The 19,039-nt window shown below is 36.4% G+C and overlaps 1 protein-coding gene across 1 annotated transcript in view; it reads left to right on the top strand.

Annotated features, from left to right (window-relative positions):
- The window catches only part of TTC33 (tetratricopeptide repeat domain 33), a 158,548-nt gene extending 145,539 nt beyond the window's left edge, over nt 1-13,009 (top strand). The window contains exon 7 of the transcript XR_013157938.1: nt 12,886-13,009. The gene's annotated coding sequence lies outside the window, so the exon portion shown is untranslated. The remainder of the gene's footprint in view (nt 1-12,885) is intronic.
- The last annotated feature ends 6,030 nt before the right edge of the window (nt 13,010-19,039 follow it).

The following is a 19,039-nucleotide window of genomic DNA, read 5'->3' as shown; positions in this document are numbered from 1 at the left end:
TAAGGCACAGAGTCAACACTGTCAACACTCAGATGTTCCAATTCCTGGTTTCATGTTCTTTCTAGTCTATTTCAAGGTACTTCACCTCAAAACAATGGATAAAAATAACTTAACTTCTGATTATACGGAAGAAATATTCAGGAAAATATACTTTATGCTATGGTACATGTTGATTTCTTTTGGCATATTTTAGAATAGAGTAAATTGAGGAATGCCTTTGCATTCTATAAAAGGTTCATAGTATTATAGAGCTTGGCAAGACTGAAGAATCGAATCTTCTTAGAGAAAACCCTTTATAAAAAACGTAGTGTTTTAGTGATAGTGTCACATGATGACTTTTATTAAGTGGCCATATTTGGACAATCGTCATATCTGTACTTATACTGCATAAGGTATTGTAAGTTAAGTAAATGAGCAAATTCATGTAATACAAATAAAACTATGTTTGACCCTTGCATAGCAAGTTCTCAGTATTTTTATTCTTGATCTTTTTCTTAATATATCTTTAATTAGTTTTTTTTTCTGTTGTCCTTCTGAAGCATTCATAGGAAGCAACTGAAATGCTTGTTATGGTAGCTGAAGGAATCAATTAGAAGTTTACAAGAAGTTATGCTAACTCAGTAAAGGCAGGTTCCAGTAGGAGGGAAATAAGCCTAATATAAATCAATCATTTCATAGCTTTGACAAGTTGCTCTAGTAAGCCTTGATAATTAGGATTCTATTGGGTCTTTGAGGGGAGGTATCCATAAAGTAAAGCTTTTGCTTTCTCTCTCATTTCTCTTCAAAGATAGATCTAGGAAGAGGGTGTCATAAGAGAACAAGAAGTGCTTCTGGTTTTCCCAGCTACCCAAAGTCAATAGGTAGATGTTACGGAAGCAAAAGAGGCAAGAAACAAAAACAAAAAACCACTCCAAACAAACAAAAACAACCCCCCAAAACACTTTTTATCTTCCAAGAACTGGAAAGTGACATCTGAAAGTGCCATTGGAAAGGGACAAAGGACAAGAGCATGGAAACTGTGAGAGAACACAGAACCAGACATTGACTCAGTGGTTCACATGGGTTTCAGTCTAGTTTGTTTTCCATGTTTCCCATGCAGATAGCTTCTGTGTCCCTCAGTTTTCCCATTAGTAAAAAGAAGATGAATGACCAATAAAGGTACCCTGACCATTTTTTTATGTTTTGGAAATGAATTTTATTTATATGACAACTCCATTACATTTTTTTCCATTTTTTTTTAGTTGTACAGTATAACATATATACAAAGCAAAGAAATAAAACAGCAATAGTTTTTTCAAAGCACTCTTCAACAAGTAGTTACAGGACAGATCCTAGAGTTGGTCATGGGCCGCCATATGATCCTCTCATATTTTTCCTTCTAGCTGCTCCAGAATATAGGAGGCTAGAAGGCTTAAATATTTTTTTTGTCATTACAATCGACTTTTTTCCTTCTTTTTTTATGAAAAATAACATATATACAAAAAAGCTATAAATTTCAAAGCACAAATTAGTTGTAGAACATATTTCAGAGTTTGACATGGGTTACAATTTCACAATTTTAGGTTGTTACTTCTAGCTGCTCTAGGATACTGGATACTAAAAGAGATATCAATTTAATGATTCAGCATTCATGCTCATTTATTAAATCCTATTTCTCTGTATAACTTCACCATCACCTTTGATCTTTCCATCCTCTCTTTAGGGGTGTTTAGGCTATGGCAATTCTAAATTTTCATACTGGAAGGGTCTGTCACTAATATGAGGTAGGGAGATGGAACTAGCCGATGTTCTGGAGAGGCTGGGTTAGGTTTCAGCACTTATCTGGACCAGGGACCCCTCTGGAGGTTGTAGGTTTTTGGAAAGTTACTCTAGTGCCTGGAACCCTTGTGGAATCGTGTATATTACCCTAGGTGTTCTTTAGGATTGGCTGGAATGGTCCTGGTTGGGGGTTGGCAGGTAGCAATGTCTAACTGAAGCTTGCTTAGGAGCAACCTCCAGAGTAGCCTCTCAACTCTATTTGAACTCTCTCATTAAAATAAATTAAATATGCAATCTATTTGTGGTAGTATGATGATTGCTCAGTGGCAGAATTCTCTACTGCCATGCTGGAGACCCTGGTTCGATTCCCGGTGCCTGCCCATGCTAAAAAATAAAAAAATGAATGAATAAAATTAAAAAATCAAATATATCTTTTTTGTCACGTCATGGCTCTTTAGGATCTTTAACTGAGCTCTTCCTTGAAAGCCCAACTGAAAATATGTACCAAAACTTAGTTCAGATGCAGATTTTAAATTACAAATATACTTTTATCATATGGTTCTCACTGAACCAGCCAACATTTTTCTTTTTAATTTAGTGTCCAATGATTCTTATAGGAAATGAGTTCTCTTTGGCCAAGAGAAGAATACGAACATGAGAGAAACTATGAGAAAATCTATCAAGCATCTTACTTAAAACAAAGTTTGGTGGTAAAGATGTCTGAACATTTTTATTATTATTCAAGACATTGAAATAACTAAGCTTTAAGAAGGCTTGTTCAAGTTGTTTTTCTTTTGTTATTATTTTTAGATCCATCTTCAGTCAAAATATTTTTGGGTTGAATTTTGTCCCTTTCTTTCTTACTGACCCTGAGAGCTGTCTTGTTGAATGTTACATGTGACCACATTTTTGAATGGAATTTCATTTAGTTTGAATTACTTTTGTGCATCTTTTACATTTTGTGCAAGCACCAAAAGTTCTCATGTATTTCACTGTAGTCAGTTTCAAAGCTGTGCCTGTGGTCTCTCATGAAAATATAGTCACTTGAAAAATCCATAGAAGGAAGTATTTAAACAGTAAATATTGCATTATTTAACTATTAGAATAATTTGCAAGGAAACAATAAATGATAATGGCTACCATTCCATATAAAGGCTGACATAGAACCAGGGAAATATTTGATTGTCTAAAGCATTTCCTTAGGTGGTAGAGGGCAGGTTGACAGAAAACTCACTGAAGTGTTTATCCTCAGCTTAGTTTTGTATCCAGTGTGAAATCAAAAGTTATATAATAGCTCATTGGGATTTCAGCTTCCCTTCATCATATAACAAACTATCATAATTGATGGAAATTATATTTAAAAATAGAGAATTACATGGCCAAGGGAAAAGTCTTATCAGAACAAGTTGTCTTGTGAACAGTATGGCATACAGATGGAAGGATTTCCATAATCCCTAAACTTTTGCTTTTACTTTACTTTCTGCTCTATCCTCATCCTCTCTAAGAGACTCCACCCCACATATGAGAGTCAGAACATCGTGTGTGCTCAGCAAGAGTTGGAATCACTTTACCTTAAGACACCTTTGCTTCCACAGGTTAAAATACATTTAATATTACATTAAAGCACCAATTAGTGCTGCCTTCTTTGAAAAGAAGAGCACCCACTGTAAGAGCTTAAAGTGTTATCTTTTTATTGTTTATAGAACACTTTCAGTGTAATTATCCCTGCTTAAAAAAATAATTTGTTAGAACTCAACAGAATTACAGAAGCTTCTTAGAGCTATAATTAGACCAGAGTAACTGGAGGGGGAGGAGGGAAACCAGTGGCTAGTGACAAGAGCTAGGGCTTGGGCAAAGGTACAAGCAGGAGATGGACTGGATGGGTAGAAGTGACTGGAATCGCCTTCTTTCTGCCACTGGTTCTAAATGGCAAGTATGAAGTGGAGAATAGGGAATTTTCTCACAAGTCAGCTAACCCCACACTGTTATAGGTCCAGCACCTTCTTGGCCTCAAGTACCTTAAGGAGAGTATTGAGGCAGAATGGACTTTGGTTTTGGACTCCATTGTCCAAATGGAGTTTGGAAATACTTGATTGTCTAAAGCATTTCCTTAGGTGGTAGAGGGCAGGGTGACAGAAAACTCACTGAAGTGTTTATCCTCAGTATTCCAAGATACTGGTTGGAATCTTGACTTTGTTTCTTAGGAGCTATGTGAACTTGGACACATCATCCATCCTTACTGAATTTCAGTTTCTTGATCCATAAAATGGGAAAAGTCATACTAACTTTGTAGTGTTGTATCGGCAATATAATAACTAAAAAATAATCTGTGGCAAATACTGATTTGGGGTCTAATTCGTTACGGGTGCCCACCATATTGTGTAGATTGTTATTGTTAATAGGACCATGAAAAAAGATGGGGAAATTAAACCCAATCAGGAGTGACCATTGTTTGGAACTGATGGTCCTTGTTTTTCTCTTGAAAGGCTGGTTTGCTTTAACATAAAATATTCCCTGCAAAATGGGCTTGCTGTTCATTTCTTTTCCAGAAGGACCTCTGTCTCAGTTGAATCAAGGTCCTGTTATTCAATGATCTGATATAATTTACTGTTGAGAATGGGGAGGTCCTGTCTATGGAATACCTGTGTATGTAGAGGATAATGAAAAGAGTTGCTATTTATTAAGGGTCTATTGTGTGTTGGGAATTGTGATGGCCATTTCTTAATATTAGGATTTTGTACTACTACTAATATTAATTTCTTAATATTGGAATATATATACACACACTACAAATATATATATGTAAACAATGGCAGAGAAAGATATAACTTGAAAAGTGGAATTCTTGCTCTGTTCTACAATCCGGATCCCAAGTCTTACATCCCAGAGACAGAAAATACAAGAAAAATTGGTATTTTTCTTGTGTACTAGAAATTTAAATTTATGTAATAAATATATTATGTAGGTCTTATGCAAAAATTGAATCATTAACTATACACTGTTCTGTACTGTACTTTTGTCATGTATCCTACATGAATACTGTTGCATATTAGTATTCTTAGATGTTCTACTCCTTTGAACAGCTGCATATTTCATTGTGTGAATATGTCTTAAGTGTTTGACCAGTCTTCTATTGATGGCTGTATAGAACATTTCCAGTTTTTTCTATTCCAAACAATACTGTAATAAAAGTGTTTATATGATTAAATCCATAAGCTAGGTCCCTGGTTATGGAATATACATTTAAAAATTTCACAGGAATTGTCAAATAGCCCTCCAAAAACAAATATGTACTAGGCTGTATATATATAAGATTGTTGTTTCTCACAACAATCTTATGAGGTTATTACCTACATTTTATCATAGAGGAAAGAGAATCTCAAATGCTCTGAGGGAAAATTTAATTCCCCTTTTCCAATAAGGAATTTGAAGATCAGAGAAATCAAGTAACTTGCTTAAGGTCACAGAGCTGGTAAGTACCAGAGCTGAGATCAAACTCAAGCCATGCTTTTTTTTTTTTTTTTAAGAAAAGTTGTGAGTTTACAGAATAATCATGCATAAAACACAGAACTCCTATCCACACCTCTACCAACAACAACACTCTGCACTGGTGTGGAACATTTGATGATATTAAATTGATGATATCAAAGTTTTACAATTACACCACTAACAAAAGCCCATGGTTTAACTTAGGCTGCATGTTTGTGCAGTGTAAGGTCTATGGCTTTAAAAAATTTATTATTGTTACCATACTTAAAACCTAAAATTTCTCCTTTTAATCACATTCAGATACATATTTCAGTGTTAATTGCATTCATAATGATATGCTAGCATCACCACCATTCATTATCTAAACTCTTCCATCACTCCAAAGAGAAATTCTGTAACAATTATAAATTAACTCCATTCTTTACTCCCATTCTGGCCCCTGATAACCTATGTTCTAGTTTCTGACTCTATGAAGTTGCTTATTCTTATTATTCCATGTTATATAATATTTGCCTTTGGTTTGGCTTATTTCATTCATCATGACGTCTTCAAGGTTCATCTTTGTTGTTGCATGTATCAGAACTTCATTTCTTTTTATGGCTGAATAAATTTCACTATATGTATGCACCACATTTTGTTTATCCATTCGTCAGCTGATGGACACGTGGGTTGCTTCCATCTTTTGGCAATTGTGAATAAAGCTGCTATGAACATTGGTGTGCAAATATCTGTTCCAGTCCCTGCTGTCAGTTCTTTTGGATATATAACTAGTAATGGGATTTCCGGTCCTTATGGCAATTTATACCTAGCTTCCTGAGGAACCATCAAACTGTTTTCCAAAGCAGCTGCACCATTTTACATGGCCACTAGTCATGAATGAGTGTTTCTACTTCTCCGCATCTTCTCCAGCATTTGTTATTTTCTGTTTCTTTTTTAATAGCAGCCATTCTAATGGTATGAAATGGTATCTTATTGTGGCCTTTATTTGCATTTCCTTCATGGCTAATGATGCTGAGCATCTTTTCATCTATCAAGCTACATTCTTAGTCACCATTTAACACCAACTCTCACATCTGACCTAGAGCTCATGTTGTTTCTACTGTGACATTTTTTTTGTTCTCCAGGATATTCAATGTTTCTTGACATCACCAGCAACCTTATACAACAGAGATCTTTTTTTTTTTACTTTTTAAAAGATATTTTTATTGTAAGCAACAAATAAACAAACATTCTTGACATACAAACATTCTTGACTTGGCTGCCATCAATGGCTCACAATATCATCACACAGTTGTACATTCATCACCATGTTCATTTTTTTGAACATTTGTATCTCTCCAGCCAAAGAAAGAAAAAAGAAAAAAGAAAAAACTCATACATGCCATACCCCTTATCGCTCCCTCTCATTGACCAATATTTCATTAGTATTTTAATCTACTCAATTTATTTTAACCTTTGTTTAAAAAAATGTTATATATAAAAAATACTGTTGTTTAAAAAAAACTGTGATCCATATTAATAAATATATTTTACAGAATAAACAGAAGTTTCATGAAAGAATTATTAGCTTTAGTACCTATGGTATACTCTGATACTTTATTTCCTTATCTGTTCTATTCCATTTCAATCTAACAAACGCTGGTCATGCCCTATTAAATTGATTTCAGGCCCGCAGTGTTCAATCAAGGTCTACTGAAGTTTAACAGATGGGGAGCCCTGAAACATGCCACTTAATATAGACTGAGTTTAATTTTGTGATAGATTCCTAATTTATTAAATTTAATTTACTAATTAATTCATTGATTCCACGCAAAGATCCTGTTGCAGAGTTCATCTTCCTACTCTCTTTCTTTTCCTTACATTTACTTATCTGAGTCTGATTTTCTCTGGGCCTTACCTTCTAATTGCTTTAGTAGGTAAAATTATTCATGCCAACAGGTTAATTGGTTGCTTTTCTAATAACACTATCATTTGCATTTAAAAGAGGCTTTCTGTAGGCCCAACAACAACTTAACCGGAAGAATGGCTTTGTTAGAAATTTCATCAAAAGAGTTAGGCCAGTAGGGAAGAGATTTGGTGAGCAGGACTGATGTTTCACTTTTAGATCATCTTATATGGGGAACAGTTGGCATTACAAACAAATTCTGACATTTTATATCATTCAGAGTTTGAGAGTTTGGTGTTTGATGTAGGGATTAATGCAGTGCCACAGGAACGGGCATGGCCCATTTATAGTGCATTTATAAATCAATTGCTGCTGCACTAAGATAAAACATGATAGTGTTAGCCCTTTGTTGACAAATATAATAGTCCTTTCTACCTCTGTTATAGCACCTGATATTTGATTTTGCTATGGGTGATAGAGAAAGAAAAATATATTAATATGAATATTCCATACACAATTTAGTCCCCTGCCTGATGACATTTACGGTGCTTTCTTAAGTAATAGACTTTATTTTTTTTTATTTTATTATTTTTTTTGCATGGGCAGGCAACGGGAATTGAACCCAGGTCTCTGGAATGGCAGACGAGAACTTTGCCTCCTGAGCCACTGGGGCCCGCCTTAGACTTAATTTTTTAAAGCAGCTTTTGGTTTATAGAAAATCAAGCCTAAAGTACAGAGGGTTTGCATACCACCCCCCACAAGTTTCCCCATTACTAAAATCTCATGTATGGTGGCACATTTATTACAATTGATGAACCAATATTGATACATTATTATTAACTAAAGTCCCTAGTTTACATTAGGATTCACTCTGTGTTGTGCAGTTCTGTGGGTTTTGATAAATGCATAATGTTATGTATTCACCATTACAGTATCATACAGAATAATTTGCTGCTATAAAAATGTCCTGAGCTCTACCTATTCATGCTCCCCATCCTTCTAAATTCCTGCAACCTTTATACTATGTCCATAGTTTTGCCTTTCCCATGATGTCATGTAGTTGGCATCCCTTAGTATCTAACCTTTCATTTGGATTTCTTCCACTTAGCAATATACATTTAAATTTTCTCAAAGCCTTTTTGTGGCTTGATAGCTTTTTTATTATTGAATAATGTTCCATTGTATGGATGTACTATGGTTTGTTTAACCATTCACCAATTGAAGGACATTTTGGTTTGCTTCCAATATTTGGCAATTATGAATACAGCTTCCGTAAACATTTGTTTGCAGATTTTTGACTGGGCATCAGTTTTCAACCAATTTGAGTAAGCACCTAGAAGCACAATTGCTTGATTATATGGTGAGACTATGTTTAACTTTGTAAAAAACTGCCAAAAGGTCTTCTAAAGTGGCTGTACCATTTTTCATTCTCACCAGCATGAATGAGAATTCTAGTTGTTCCACATCCTTGTTATAATTCAGTGTTGTCAGTGTTTTGAATTTTAGTCATTCTAATAGGTATGTGGTGGTAACTCCTTGTTATTTTAATTTGACATATGATGTTGACCATCTTTTCATCTGCTTATTTTCCATCTGTATATCTTCTTTGATGGGGAATCTGGATCTTCTGACCATTTTTAAATTGGGTTCTTTTTCTTATTGTTGAGGTTTTTTATTTGTTTTGTTTTTTTTGGTGCATGGGCTGGGAATTGAACTCAGGTCTCCTGCATGGCAGGCGAGCATTCTACTGCTGAAACATACACATATTCTATTGTTGAGTATTTTTTTTTTTATTTCATGAACAGACACCGTAAACAATAGCAGGTGAGAACTCTGCCTGCTGAGCCACCATGGCCTGCCTATTCTATTGTTGAGTTTTAAGAGCTCTTTTTATAATTCAGATAAATGTTATTTGTCAGATATGTGTTTTGCAAATACTTTATCCCAGTCTGTGGTTTGTTTTGTCATTCTCTTAACAGCATCTTACCAAGAGCAGAAGTTCAAAAATTTATCCATTATTTTCTTTCATGGATTGTGAAGAAGTGATAGCAACTCTCTACAATCTCTTCCAGAAAACAGAATCAGAGGGAATACTTCATAACTCATTCTATGAGGTTTTTATTACTCTGATACCCAAACCAGAAAAATATATTACCAGGAAAGAAGATCACAGACCACTATCACTCAAGAACATAGATGCAGAAATCCTCAACCAAGTATTGGCAAATGAAGTCCAATGATGTATAAAAATAATTATACACCAAGACAAAATGGGATTTATTCTGGATATACAAAGCTGGTTCAACATTAGAAAATCAATTAATGTAATCCATCACATCAACAGGCTAAAGAAGAAAAATCATATGATCATTTCAATGGATACACAAAAAAGTATTTGCCAAAATCCAACAACCATTTATGATAAAACTCTCTGCAAACTAAGAATAGAGGAACTCCCAGAACTTGATAAAGAGCATCTACAAAAACCCTCCAGTCAAAATCATACTTAATGGTGAAAAAAGAGAGGTTTTAGCTTTAAGATTGAGAAGAAGAAGACATGAGTTCCCTCTCATTACTCCTATTTAATAATAAGATAAGAAAAGGAAGCGCAAGCTATACAGATTGAGAAGGAAGAAATAAAATTGCCTTTGTTTGATATATATACTTATATATGATATAACTACTTATGTTGAAAATTCCAAAGAATTGACAGAAAACTCATGGGAATAATAAGTGATTACAGAAAAGTTGCAAGATACAAGGTTAGTAGACAAAAGTCAGTTTCCTTCTGATGTGCCAGCAAGGAACAATTGGAATATGAAATAAAAACATAAAACTATACAGTGACACTAAAAAATTATGAACTCTTTTAGGTATAAATCTAGCAAAATATGTACATGATCTATATGAGGACAACTACAAAACTCTGATGAAAGAAGTTAAAGAAGACCTAAGTAAATGGAGAAAATTTCATTTTCTTCATGGAAAGGAAGATTCACTATAATTAAGATGTCAAATCTTCCAAAATTGATCTATAAATTCAATGCAATTGCAATCAAAATCCAAAAAGTTATCTTGTGTATATTGACAAACTTATTCTAAAATGTATATGGAAATGCAAAAGACACCGAATAGCCAACATGAAAATGAAGAACAAAGTCACAGGACTGACATTACCTAACTTCAAGACTTATTATAAAGCTGAAGTGATCAAAACAGTGTGGTGTTGGGAATAGAATAGACAAATAGATTAATGGAACAGAATAGACAGCCCAGAAATAGACCCACACAAATATAATCAATGATCTTTGATAAGTCATTCAATGGAGAAAGCAAATTTTTTTCAACAAATGGTGCAGGAATACCTATAGACATCTACATGCAAAATAAAAAATAAAAATCTAGACACAGACCTTATACCTTGCACAAAACTTAACTCAAAAAGGGTCATAGAGCTAAATTTAAAATGCAAAGCTTTAAAGCTTCTAGAAGATAACATAGGAAAAAATCTAGGGCACCTTAGGTTTGGTGATGACATTTTATATATGACACTAAAAGTCCGTGGTCTATGGAAGAAAATTTTATGTTGGATTTCATTAAAATTAAAGATGGGAAATAATTGTGTGTTTTTTTCTTTTTTCTTTTCTGTGTGTTGTCTGGTAATAGAACCCGAGTTTCCAAGCATTCTACCACTGAACCACCTGTGCACCCAATAATTGTTTTTTAATTAACCAAATAATACATATTTAGTCTAGAAAAGTCCAACAATTTAGAAGTATATAGGACAAATTGAAAGCCCTTAAACCCCAATAAATTAATGTAATTTTATTTTGCAAATTTTATGAAAAGAAATTAAATCAACATTTCACTTTTCCTTGAGATGTTGAAAATGATGTTCTGATGAAGGTTTGCAAATTCAGAGCTTTTAAAATAAAGGCACTATACTCTCTTATATCCATGGATTCTCTCAGCATGACTCCTTAGCCTACGGTGGGAAGACAAGAACACAAATTTCTAGTCCAGGAGTCTTCACACGAATTTCAGGGATTTGTCACACTTGGGTGCATGGCAGAAGAATTTTAAATTTCCCTTTAGGAATAACCAACCTGATAATCAATCAGTAACACATACTCTTATAATATAAGCCTACAGCTAGATGGCAATGCATTTTGTCATGAGAGAACGCTGAGATGCATTATGGTTTCAAAGATGCATTATGGTTTCTTTAAAAGTTAAAAGGGATGACATGAGGCTTAGAAAGTGGAGCCTCTCCCCGGAGTTCCATATCTAGACTTCTCAACATGGAAAAGTAACAAGTCTTATGGGAAACAGCCTTTATCATTGCTGAAGGCCTCTCCTGAAATTGTTATTACTTCTAAAAACCTTTTTTGATAGATCTATCAGAGTTATTGACTTTCGTCCATCTGGAGCTTACAATATACTACTGATGTATACTAACACGTTAAGGACATGAGTACAGCTGAGAAAAGATTGAAAGAGTTTAGATGTGCCATTTTATACAGAAAAGATTAACAGTTTGCTGGTAGTAATGACTATGATAATTTCCAAACTTCATCCTTCTTTGTTCTTAGAAAGTGCGAAACCAGTCATAGGGATGTGTTTCAGGTTATCTACTGCATTGTTATAAACCACCCCCAAAATTTAGGGTTTGAATAATCACAATCTATGGGCTGGGTTCAGCTGGGTTGTTCTTCTGCTGGTCTTGTTTGGGATTATTCATGAATCTGCAGTTATCTGGAGGTTTGCCAGGGCTGGAAAGCCAAGATGGCTTAACTCACATGTCTGGCCTCACAGCCGCGGTGGCTGGAACATCCAGGGACTGGCTGGAAATCTCTCCTCATGGAGTTTCTGCAGCAAAGGAGCTGGGTTCCTTTTTATACAGTGGCCAGAGGCTCCATGAGGATGAAAGCAGAACCTTCAATGACTGTAAGGCCTGGGCTATAACTGGCAAAGGATCACTTTCACTACCTTCTGTTGGTCTAAAGGTCAAAGTCACCAGCCCAGCCCAAATTCCATGTGGGAAGGAAGATAGACTCTATTTCTTGATGGGAAAGACAACAAAGAATTGGGTGATCTTCAATTCACTACAGATATATAATATACAGGAAGACATGCAATAATAACCTCTAAAAATTGGCATTAAACTTTTTGATTGAAGGCTAGTTAGCAGAAGTGACAAGTTTGCTCCCCAAAGCAACCAGACAAATGGACTAATTTCAAGGGCCCTAAAAGGTCAATTTACCAATTAGGTAGCCCCAAGTTTTAACATTTTTCCGACCAGAGTTATTCAGAAAATTTTGTAATGTTGGAGTTGGGAGAGACTTTAAAGGTCATCTAGTCCAATCAGATGCCTTTTGACAAAAATAACATCACTGGAAATGAGAAGCAGCTTTCTCAAGAGCTGCACAGTTAGTATATAAAATTACTTATTTTTTTCTCTCTAGAGGTTATTTTTCCCATATCCCATAAGTTCAGGTTTTCCAAAATATAGATACTTTTCTGATTATTTCCTTTGTCTTTCTGGAATTCCTCTTCCCTGTCTTCCTAGAAAAGGAGAGTGTCTATGTGGGTTAGCATTCTAGCATGTGTTTATCATAATAAAGCCCCATGAAGCCCAACCTGGGGGCCTTTGGCTCCAGGGCTTGTTCAAACATATTTCCTATTTCATTTTGCAGTTGTCTTGCAAGCTAGTCTTAGCAGCTTTGGTCTTTTCATTTTTTTCAAAATTATAGGAATGCTTTGAGGTACTAACATGTCTCAACATGTTCTTGTGGAGGTTTCAAGAGGAGCCGGGATCATTGTGGAGCCAATAATTTTCAGCCGGTGAAGGAAAGCTCTGTAAAAGGGAAAGTGGTAGGTGAGAGACTGCCTCCGGCCCTTTGGCTGAGGCTATCGATCCTTATTTCTCATTCCTATGGTTTTGGTATTTCTCCTTGTTGAAGGGCGCAGTGGTCATCATAGGTACTACTTCCATTTGCAGTTTTTAAATGGGATAGCACTCCTTTTTGTAAAATTTGCTAGGTATTTTTGGTTGGAGTGGTTTCATTTTTCCTTAATGCTAGTACCACAATCCCTTCAATTTGTTTAGAGAAAATTTGTGATACATATCACAAAATAGAGTGATACATATAAAAACTTGTTTCAATTTCATTTTTTTTCCTTAGCTACAGAATAGTTTAAATGATCCAGTATTATTTAAAATATCCTTCTATTTTGGCACTAGAAAGTCAGATTCTTGCCTGCTTCTCAATGTAAAAGATTTATGAAGCTTAGAGTGAATTCACAAATCTAGGCTCTGTTTCAGTTGGTAAAGTTATTATTGAATTAGCTAAAATATGAATAATTCATATTAAATTTATTAAATATTTAATAAATTTAAAAGACAAATTTCTTGGTCCCACATGTTACTTTTGCAAAAATTTTAGATTTCTATTTCAAGAAACTTAGGCAAAGGCATCCTCAATTCTATATTATTTATTTGTGGGGCTTTTGATTGATCTTTCCAGAAAAGCTGGCTGCTGTTGATGTGTGCCTCTGTTTGGATATAATTTATCTTTTGAAAACTCATTGGAGCACAATAAGGACAAATCAATACCTATTGACTCACAATTGTGGTTTTTCATTTGTTCCACTGAACTGATGAGATAGCTTTTTGACCCGTTTTGTTCTTTCAGAACGGATACCTTCTGGCCAGAAATGTCCCAGGTGTCTATAACTTTGCTTTTTTTTTTTTTTCGCTCATTCACCCTCCTTAACCTATCTGGTCCCCGGAAGATAGATTTTCACAGACACATTCTCATCTGATCAATACCGAAAAGTCTAGATGGTTATCAAGAAGAGCAGTGTCTTAGAGTTCTGATTCTGAGAGAAATGTTAGTGACTCAAACAATTTCACCCAAAATTTATGTACCAATTTTGATACATAAAACATATGTACCAACATTTATGTTTCATGTTTCATGGAACCTGTGCTGGCCTGCCCCGAGTGTTTTCTGATGCTTACCTTGCCTACATGGACATAGTTAGGCCTCGAAGGAAGCGGATAACATTCATAAAATGACTGGGATGACAGTTTCCCTTCACCTTTCACCTGGGGAAACTGGGAGAAGGGCTTGCCTCTTCCTCACCCCCTTCCAGCTTGGCCTCCAGATTTAGAGTCCCTGCTGCTTGTTCCCAGAGATAGGATTTCAGCGCCAGCCTAACAGAGAGCAGTAATCTTCCCACACGTACTGGAAACTCCAGGGATAGGCTAGGACAAATGGGATGTTCAAACTCAGGCTGGTTTGGGCTTCGCAGGGAAAGAGGGCAGTTTGTCTGGAGATCTTTTGAGAGTGGTTGGAAGCTGAGGGAGTCAGAGGGACAAAAGCTCCTGACTGGAATAGCTGATTATCTTTTGGCTAATGGTTCATACAGAAGGAGTGTGGAGGATGAGGAGATCTGTAATCATGCAATCAATCACGCAATTAGTGGGCCGAGATGGAAAGAGGGAGAAGAGAGAGATCTGGGTTATGGGTTCCTAAGAGAGGAGAAGTAGAGGAAAGGGTTAGGAGGCTAAAGACAGAGTCCTGAGTAATTTTTGCTCCAGATTTGTTCCACTGGCATCTCTACCAACCATCTTCCATAGTAAAATATCATCTGCACGTAGAGCAAGCTTGTCTTCTTTCAAAGTCAGGGAAACACACTTCAGTTTCTGGCATCAGCATTATATATTTTTTCCTCTGGGATATGTTTTTTGCATAAACTTCTCAGAAAGATTGGCTGTATTGCTCTTAACCTGCTCATTTTCCATTCTTTCTTCAACTTGCTCAAATTAGACTTCTGTTTCCTCCATACTGTTGAAACTCTTCTTACCAAGGTCTCCAATGTGTTCCATGTGGATAAATTCTCATTCCTCATCATTCTTAACCTCTCTACAGCATATAGCACAAGACACCACTCTTTCCTTGAAGCATTTTTTTCATTTGTCTTCTGGAACATCAACACTTCTGCCTTTCTGCCTACTCCACTGAGTCCCAACTCTGCTCCTTTGCCTGATCTACCTTCCTTTACTTTATCTGTAACTGTGGGAGTGCTTCAGAGCTTGTTCTTAGAACTCACCCCCCTCCTTCTTCTCCTCTCCCCCCTCTCTCTCTCCCTCAGATTATTCCATGAAACTTTAAATGTGGCTTTAAATAACATATCTCTATCTCCTGACTATTCCCTTGAATTCTAAATGCTACAACTTATCTATTAATCTCTACTTAGATGTGTAATAGGCATTCCAAACTTAATATGTCTGTTCTAGTTTGCAAGCTGCCAGAATGCAATATACCAGCAACAGAACGGCTTTTAAAAAGAGGAAATTTTCTAAGTTACAAGTTTACAGTTATAAGTCCATGAAAATGTCCCAGTTAAAGCAAATCTATAAAAATGTCCAAATTAAGGCACCATCAAGAAATTACCTTCACTCAAGAAAGCCGATGAAGTTCAGGGTTTCTCTCTCAACTGGAAAGGCATGTGGCAAACATGGTGATGTCTGCTAGCTTTCTCCCCAGGTTTCTTGTTTCATAAAGCTCCCCTGGGGCCATACATATTTCTTCTCCATCTTCAAAGGTCTCTAGCTGCATTGGCTCTCATGGTTCTCGTGGCTCTCTAGCTTTCTCCAAAACGTTTCCTCTTTTAAAGGATTCCTGTAAACTATTCAAGATCCACCCGGAATGGGTGGAGTCACATCTCCCTCTAATCAAAGGTTAATACACACAATTGGGTATGTCACATCTCCGAGGAGATAATCTAATCTAGTTTCCAACCTATAGTACTGAATAGGAATTAAAAGAAACAACTCTCTCCACAAGATGGATCAGGATTAAAACATGGCTTTTCTAGGGCACATAATCCTTTCAAACCAGCACAGTGTCCAACACAAAACTTGATTTTATGCCCCCTTGCTCCCCTGAAAAATAAAAAAAAAGACACTTGCCCTGTGCTTCAACCTCGATGAATGACATCAGTCTTTGCCCAGCTGCTTATACCAAAATCCTTGGAGGCAGTCTTGATTCTCTCTTTATCTCATATTTCTACCTCCAATCCATCAACAAATCCTGCCAACTTTACCTTCTACTCTTCACCATCTCTACTTCCAACCACCCGAGTCCCAAACACTGCTACTCCTCTGGGTGACCCCAGCAGCTTCATTACTGATCTCCCTGTTCCCACACTTGTGACTCCTACAGGACATTCTCCACTCAGCATCCAGAAATGAAGCTCTTAAAAATAAGTCAGATCACTTCACTCCTCTGCTTCCCATCACAGCTGGGGTTTACAGATGTCAGCTGGGAGAAAATTAAAGAAGTTAACATTTCTTTCTTTAAGCTGGAAAGATAAACAGATGATTCCTCAGTCTGATACAGACTTAACACTTAAGATTCATATTTAATTGTTCGCATTCTTTCATTGCCCAATTCTGTTAAGCATTAAATCTTAGTAAGCAAACTTTTTTTTTTTTTAACACAATGCCCTTTATGTCCATATTTCTCTTCCAACTCAGGATTTTCATTCCTGCTCTGTTTCTTGCTTCCTCTCACCTGAACTTTTATGGCATCATGCCTGATTTGTAACTAGCTTCCCTGCCTCAGTTTTCCTTCCATCACACATCCTATACATTGTTGCCAAAACACAATAATCTCAAAAAAAAAAAAAAAACAGTTCTGATCAGGCCATTCCCATAAGCAGAGAACTTATTGCTTACTTGCTTGGTTAGGTCTAAATGTCCTAGAACATCACTCAAAGGTCTCCTTGATTTGACCCTAGCCCACTTTTCTATTCTTTCTCTGTATCTCTTGATACATCCACACTGAATTATTCCTTAAACACATCCCAGGTTTTCCTATGCTCAATCTGGTCCCTCTTGGTCACATTTATTACCCCTTCCTCTATTTGTTTGAGAAAATTCAGCACCTATTTCAAGACTCATTTCAAAGGCTACTCCTACATGATACCCTCCTAATCCAATTGCACCCCACAACAATTACATTCATTCCCTTCCCCCTTTGCAGGAGTTTGTTTGCATATTTTTTTATAGGTACACAATATCCATTCGTGTATCTTATAGTTTTTTTACATGCAATTTTAAAGTTTTACCCTACTAGATTTTCATTCACGAAAGACAGAGGTCTTTTCATTTTCTGCGTGGGTTGTTCCCCAAAGGCTGAGCGCAGTGGCTGGCAAGTAATGAACTGCTTAGTGAATATTCATTGACTAAAGTAACAGAAGGAGACTTGAGACCCAGAGAGATTAAATGATTTGCCAAAAGCCACCCAGATGGTTTGATTCCTTCATGCATAGGGGAGGATGGAATCCAAGGCTTCATAGAGTTAATGTTTCCTCAGTGAACTTTGCTCAGTGCAATAGAGTAAAAGGGTTTGGGATTGCAGAGACTGACTGGCAGAGCTTCTCATTTCAATGAATGAAGAAGTCTCAATGAAACACAACAACTGTTTATCATCCACATGCTTTATTGGATGCCCAAAGTCCTGATTTTGGGAATGGATATGGAGGGTTTTCTAGTTGAATAGCTATTTTATTTTATTATTATCTTTTACAACTTCTGAGCCTTTTCTCACAGATGACCTGAAACAAAAGGATTCATTGGCTCATCTTTCAGAATGGGATGGACCATGGGCAAGACAAATTCCAGAGAAATAGGATTATTCTGAGAACTCTCCTATTTCATTTTTGGTTGTTTCAAACCTTTCAAAAACAACTGGTCCCCATTCAAGCAGTGAGACCCAACCTGTTGTTCACCAGCTGATTACAGATTTCCATGATGTTCCACTACCAACTGCTCAGGGTATCTTCTCCTCTCCCTTTAAAGTTTCCCAGGACCATTGCTCCCTCACTTTGAACCTGCAGTGTAAAATACAATGGGCATGTTCTGTGCGTGCTTGGGGGCTCACGGATCATGAATCTCTCATGACGGAGAGAAGCACACTAGAGGGAATCTTAAGACTTGTTTTCCAGTCTGGCTCTGCCATTTGCCAGCTGTATCTGGAAAATCTACTATCCTCAATTTCTTACATAAAATATAGATACAGACATTTTCTTGCTTCCTCAAGGTTTACTTATGAGGATGGGAAATTTTAATAATTTTGTATGCTGTAAAATATGCAACAGATATTTAATAAGGGCTCTTGGCACTTTAATCCAATGTGTAACTAATGGACCTATCTAATAAGTGGTGGCAGAGATGTTTTTAGGGTAATATTAAGGAAGGCTCCGGCTGTTTTTTAATTCCTCTTAATTGAAGCACTGGTACATACTTTATTTCAAATTTAGTTTATAACTGTGTAGATGCTGGGGAGAGGAGATTTAACTTTGCTTTATTTTCAGTTGCATGGCTTTATTGGACTCAGGTGGAGAGAAATATCCACGCAAACTTCCCTGAGTGACTGACATTGGGATCATCAATATTACTGATTAATCAATATATAATATTCCTATATTCAGAGCTACCTGTGACTTAGAGCCCAGCAGAGCTATTAGACTCCAGGCAGTTTCACTGGGAAACTTACAGAGCTTCAGTGAATATATATCGAACCTCCCTATGAATTAGACAAAGATGCTTTTTCTGGGCAGACAAATGATAAAAAGGTACCTCCTTAGACATGCTAATTAGGGAAAGGTGCTGCTTCCTTGTATCTGCCCTAGTCCCATGCCAGGATGCAAAGGATCTGAGGGCTGGTGGATTTCAGCACTTACTCTGGGCTCACCCTTAGGAGTCTTCTGTTGAGTACAAACTGCACAACTGTGCAGAGAGGTTCTGGATGCTTCATGACAGGCCAAGGCTCTGCTTCAGAGCTATATTAAGAATTCTGAAAGAGAGCAGGGGGACTAAATGATCCTCTGGAG

Source organism: Tamandua tetradactyla, chromosome 9 (assembly GCF_023851605.1).
Source record: "Tamandua tetradactyla isolate mTamTet1 chromosome 9, mTamTet1.pri, whole genome shotgun sequence".
In the NCBI taxonomy this organism is placed as follows: Eukaryota; Metazoa; Chordata; class Mammalia; order Pilosa; family Myrmecophagidae; genus Tamandua; species Tamandua tetradactyla.
This window is presented reverse-complemented; position numbering and strand designations above follow the sequence as displayed.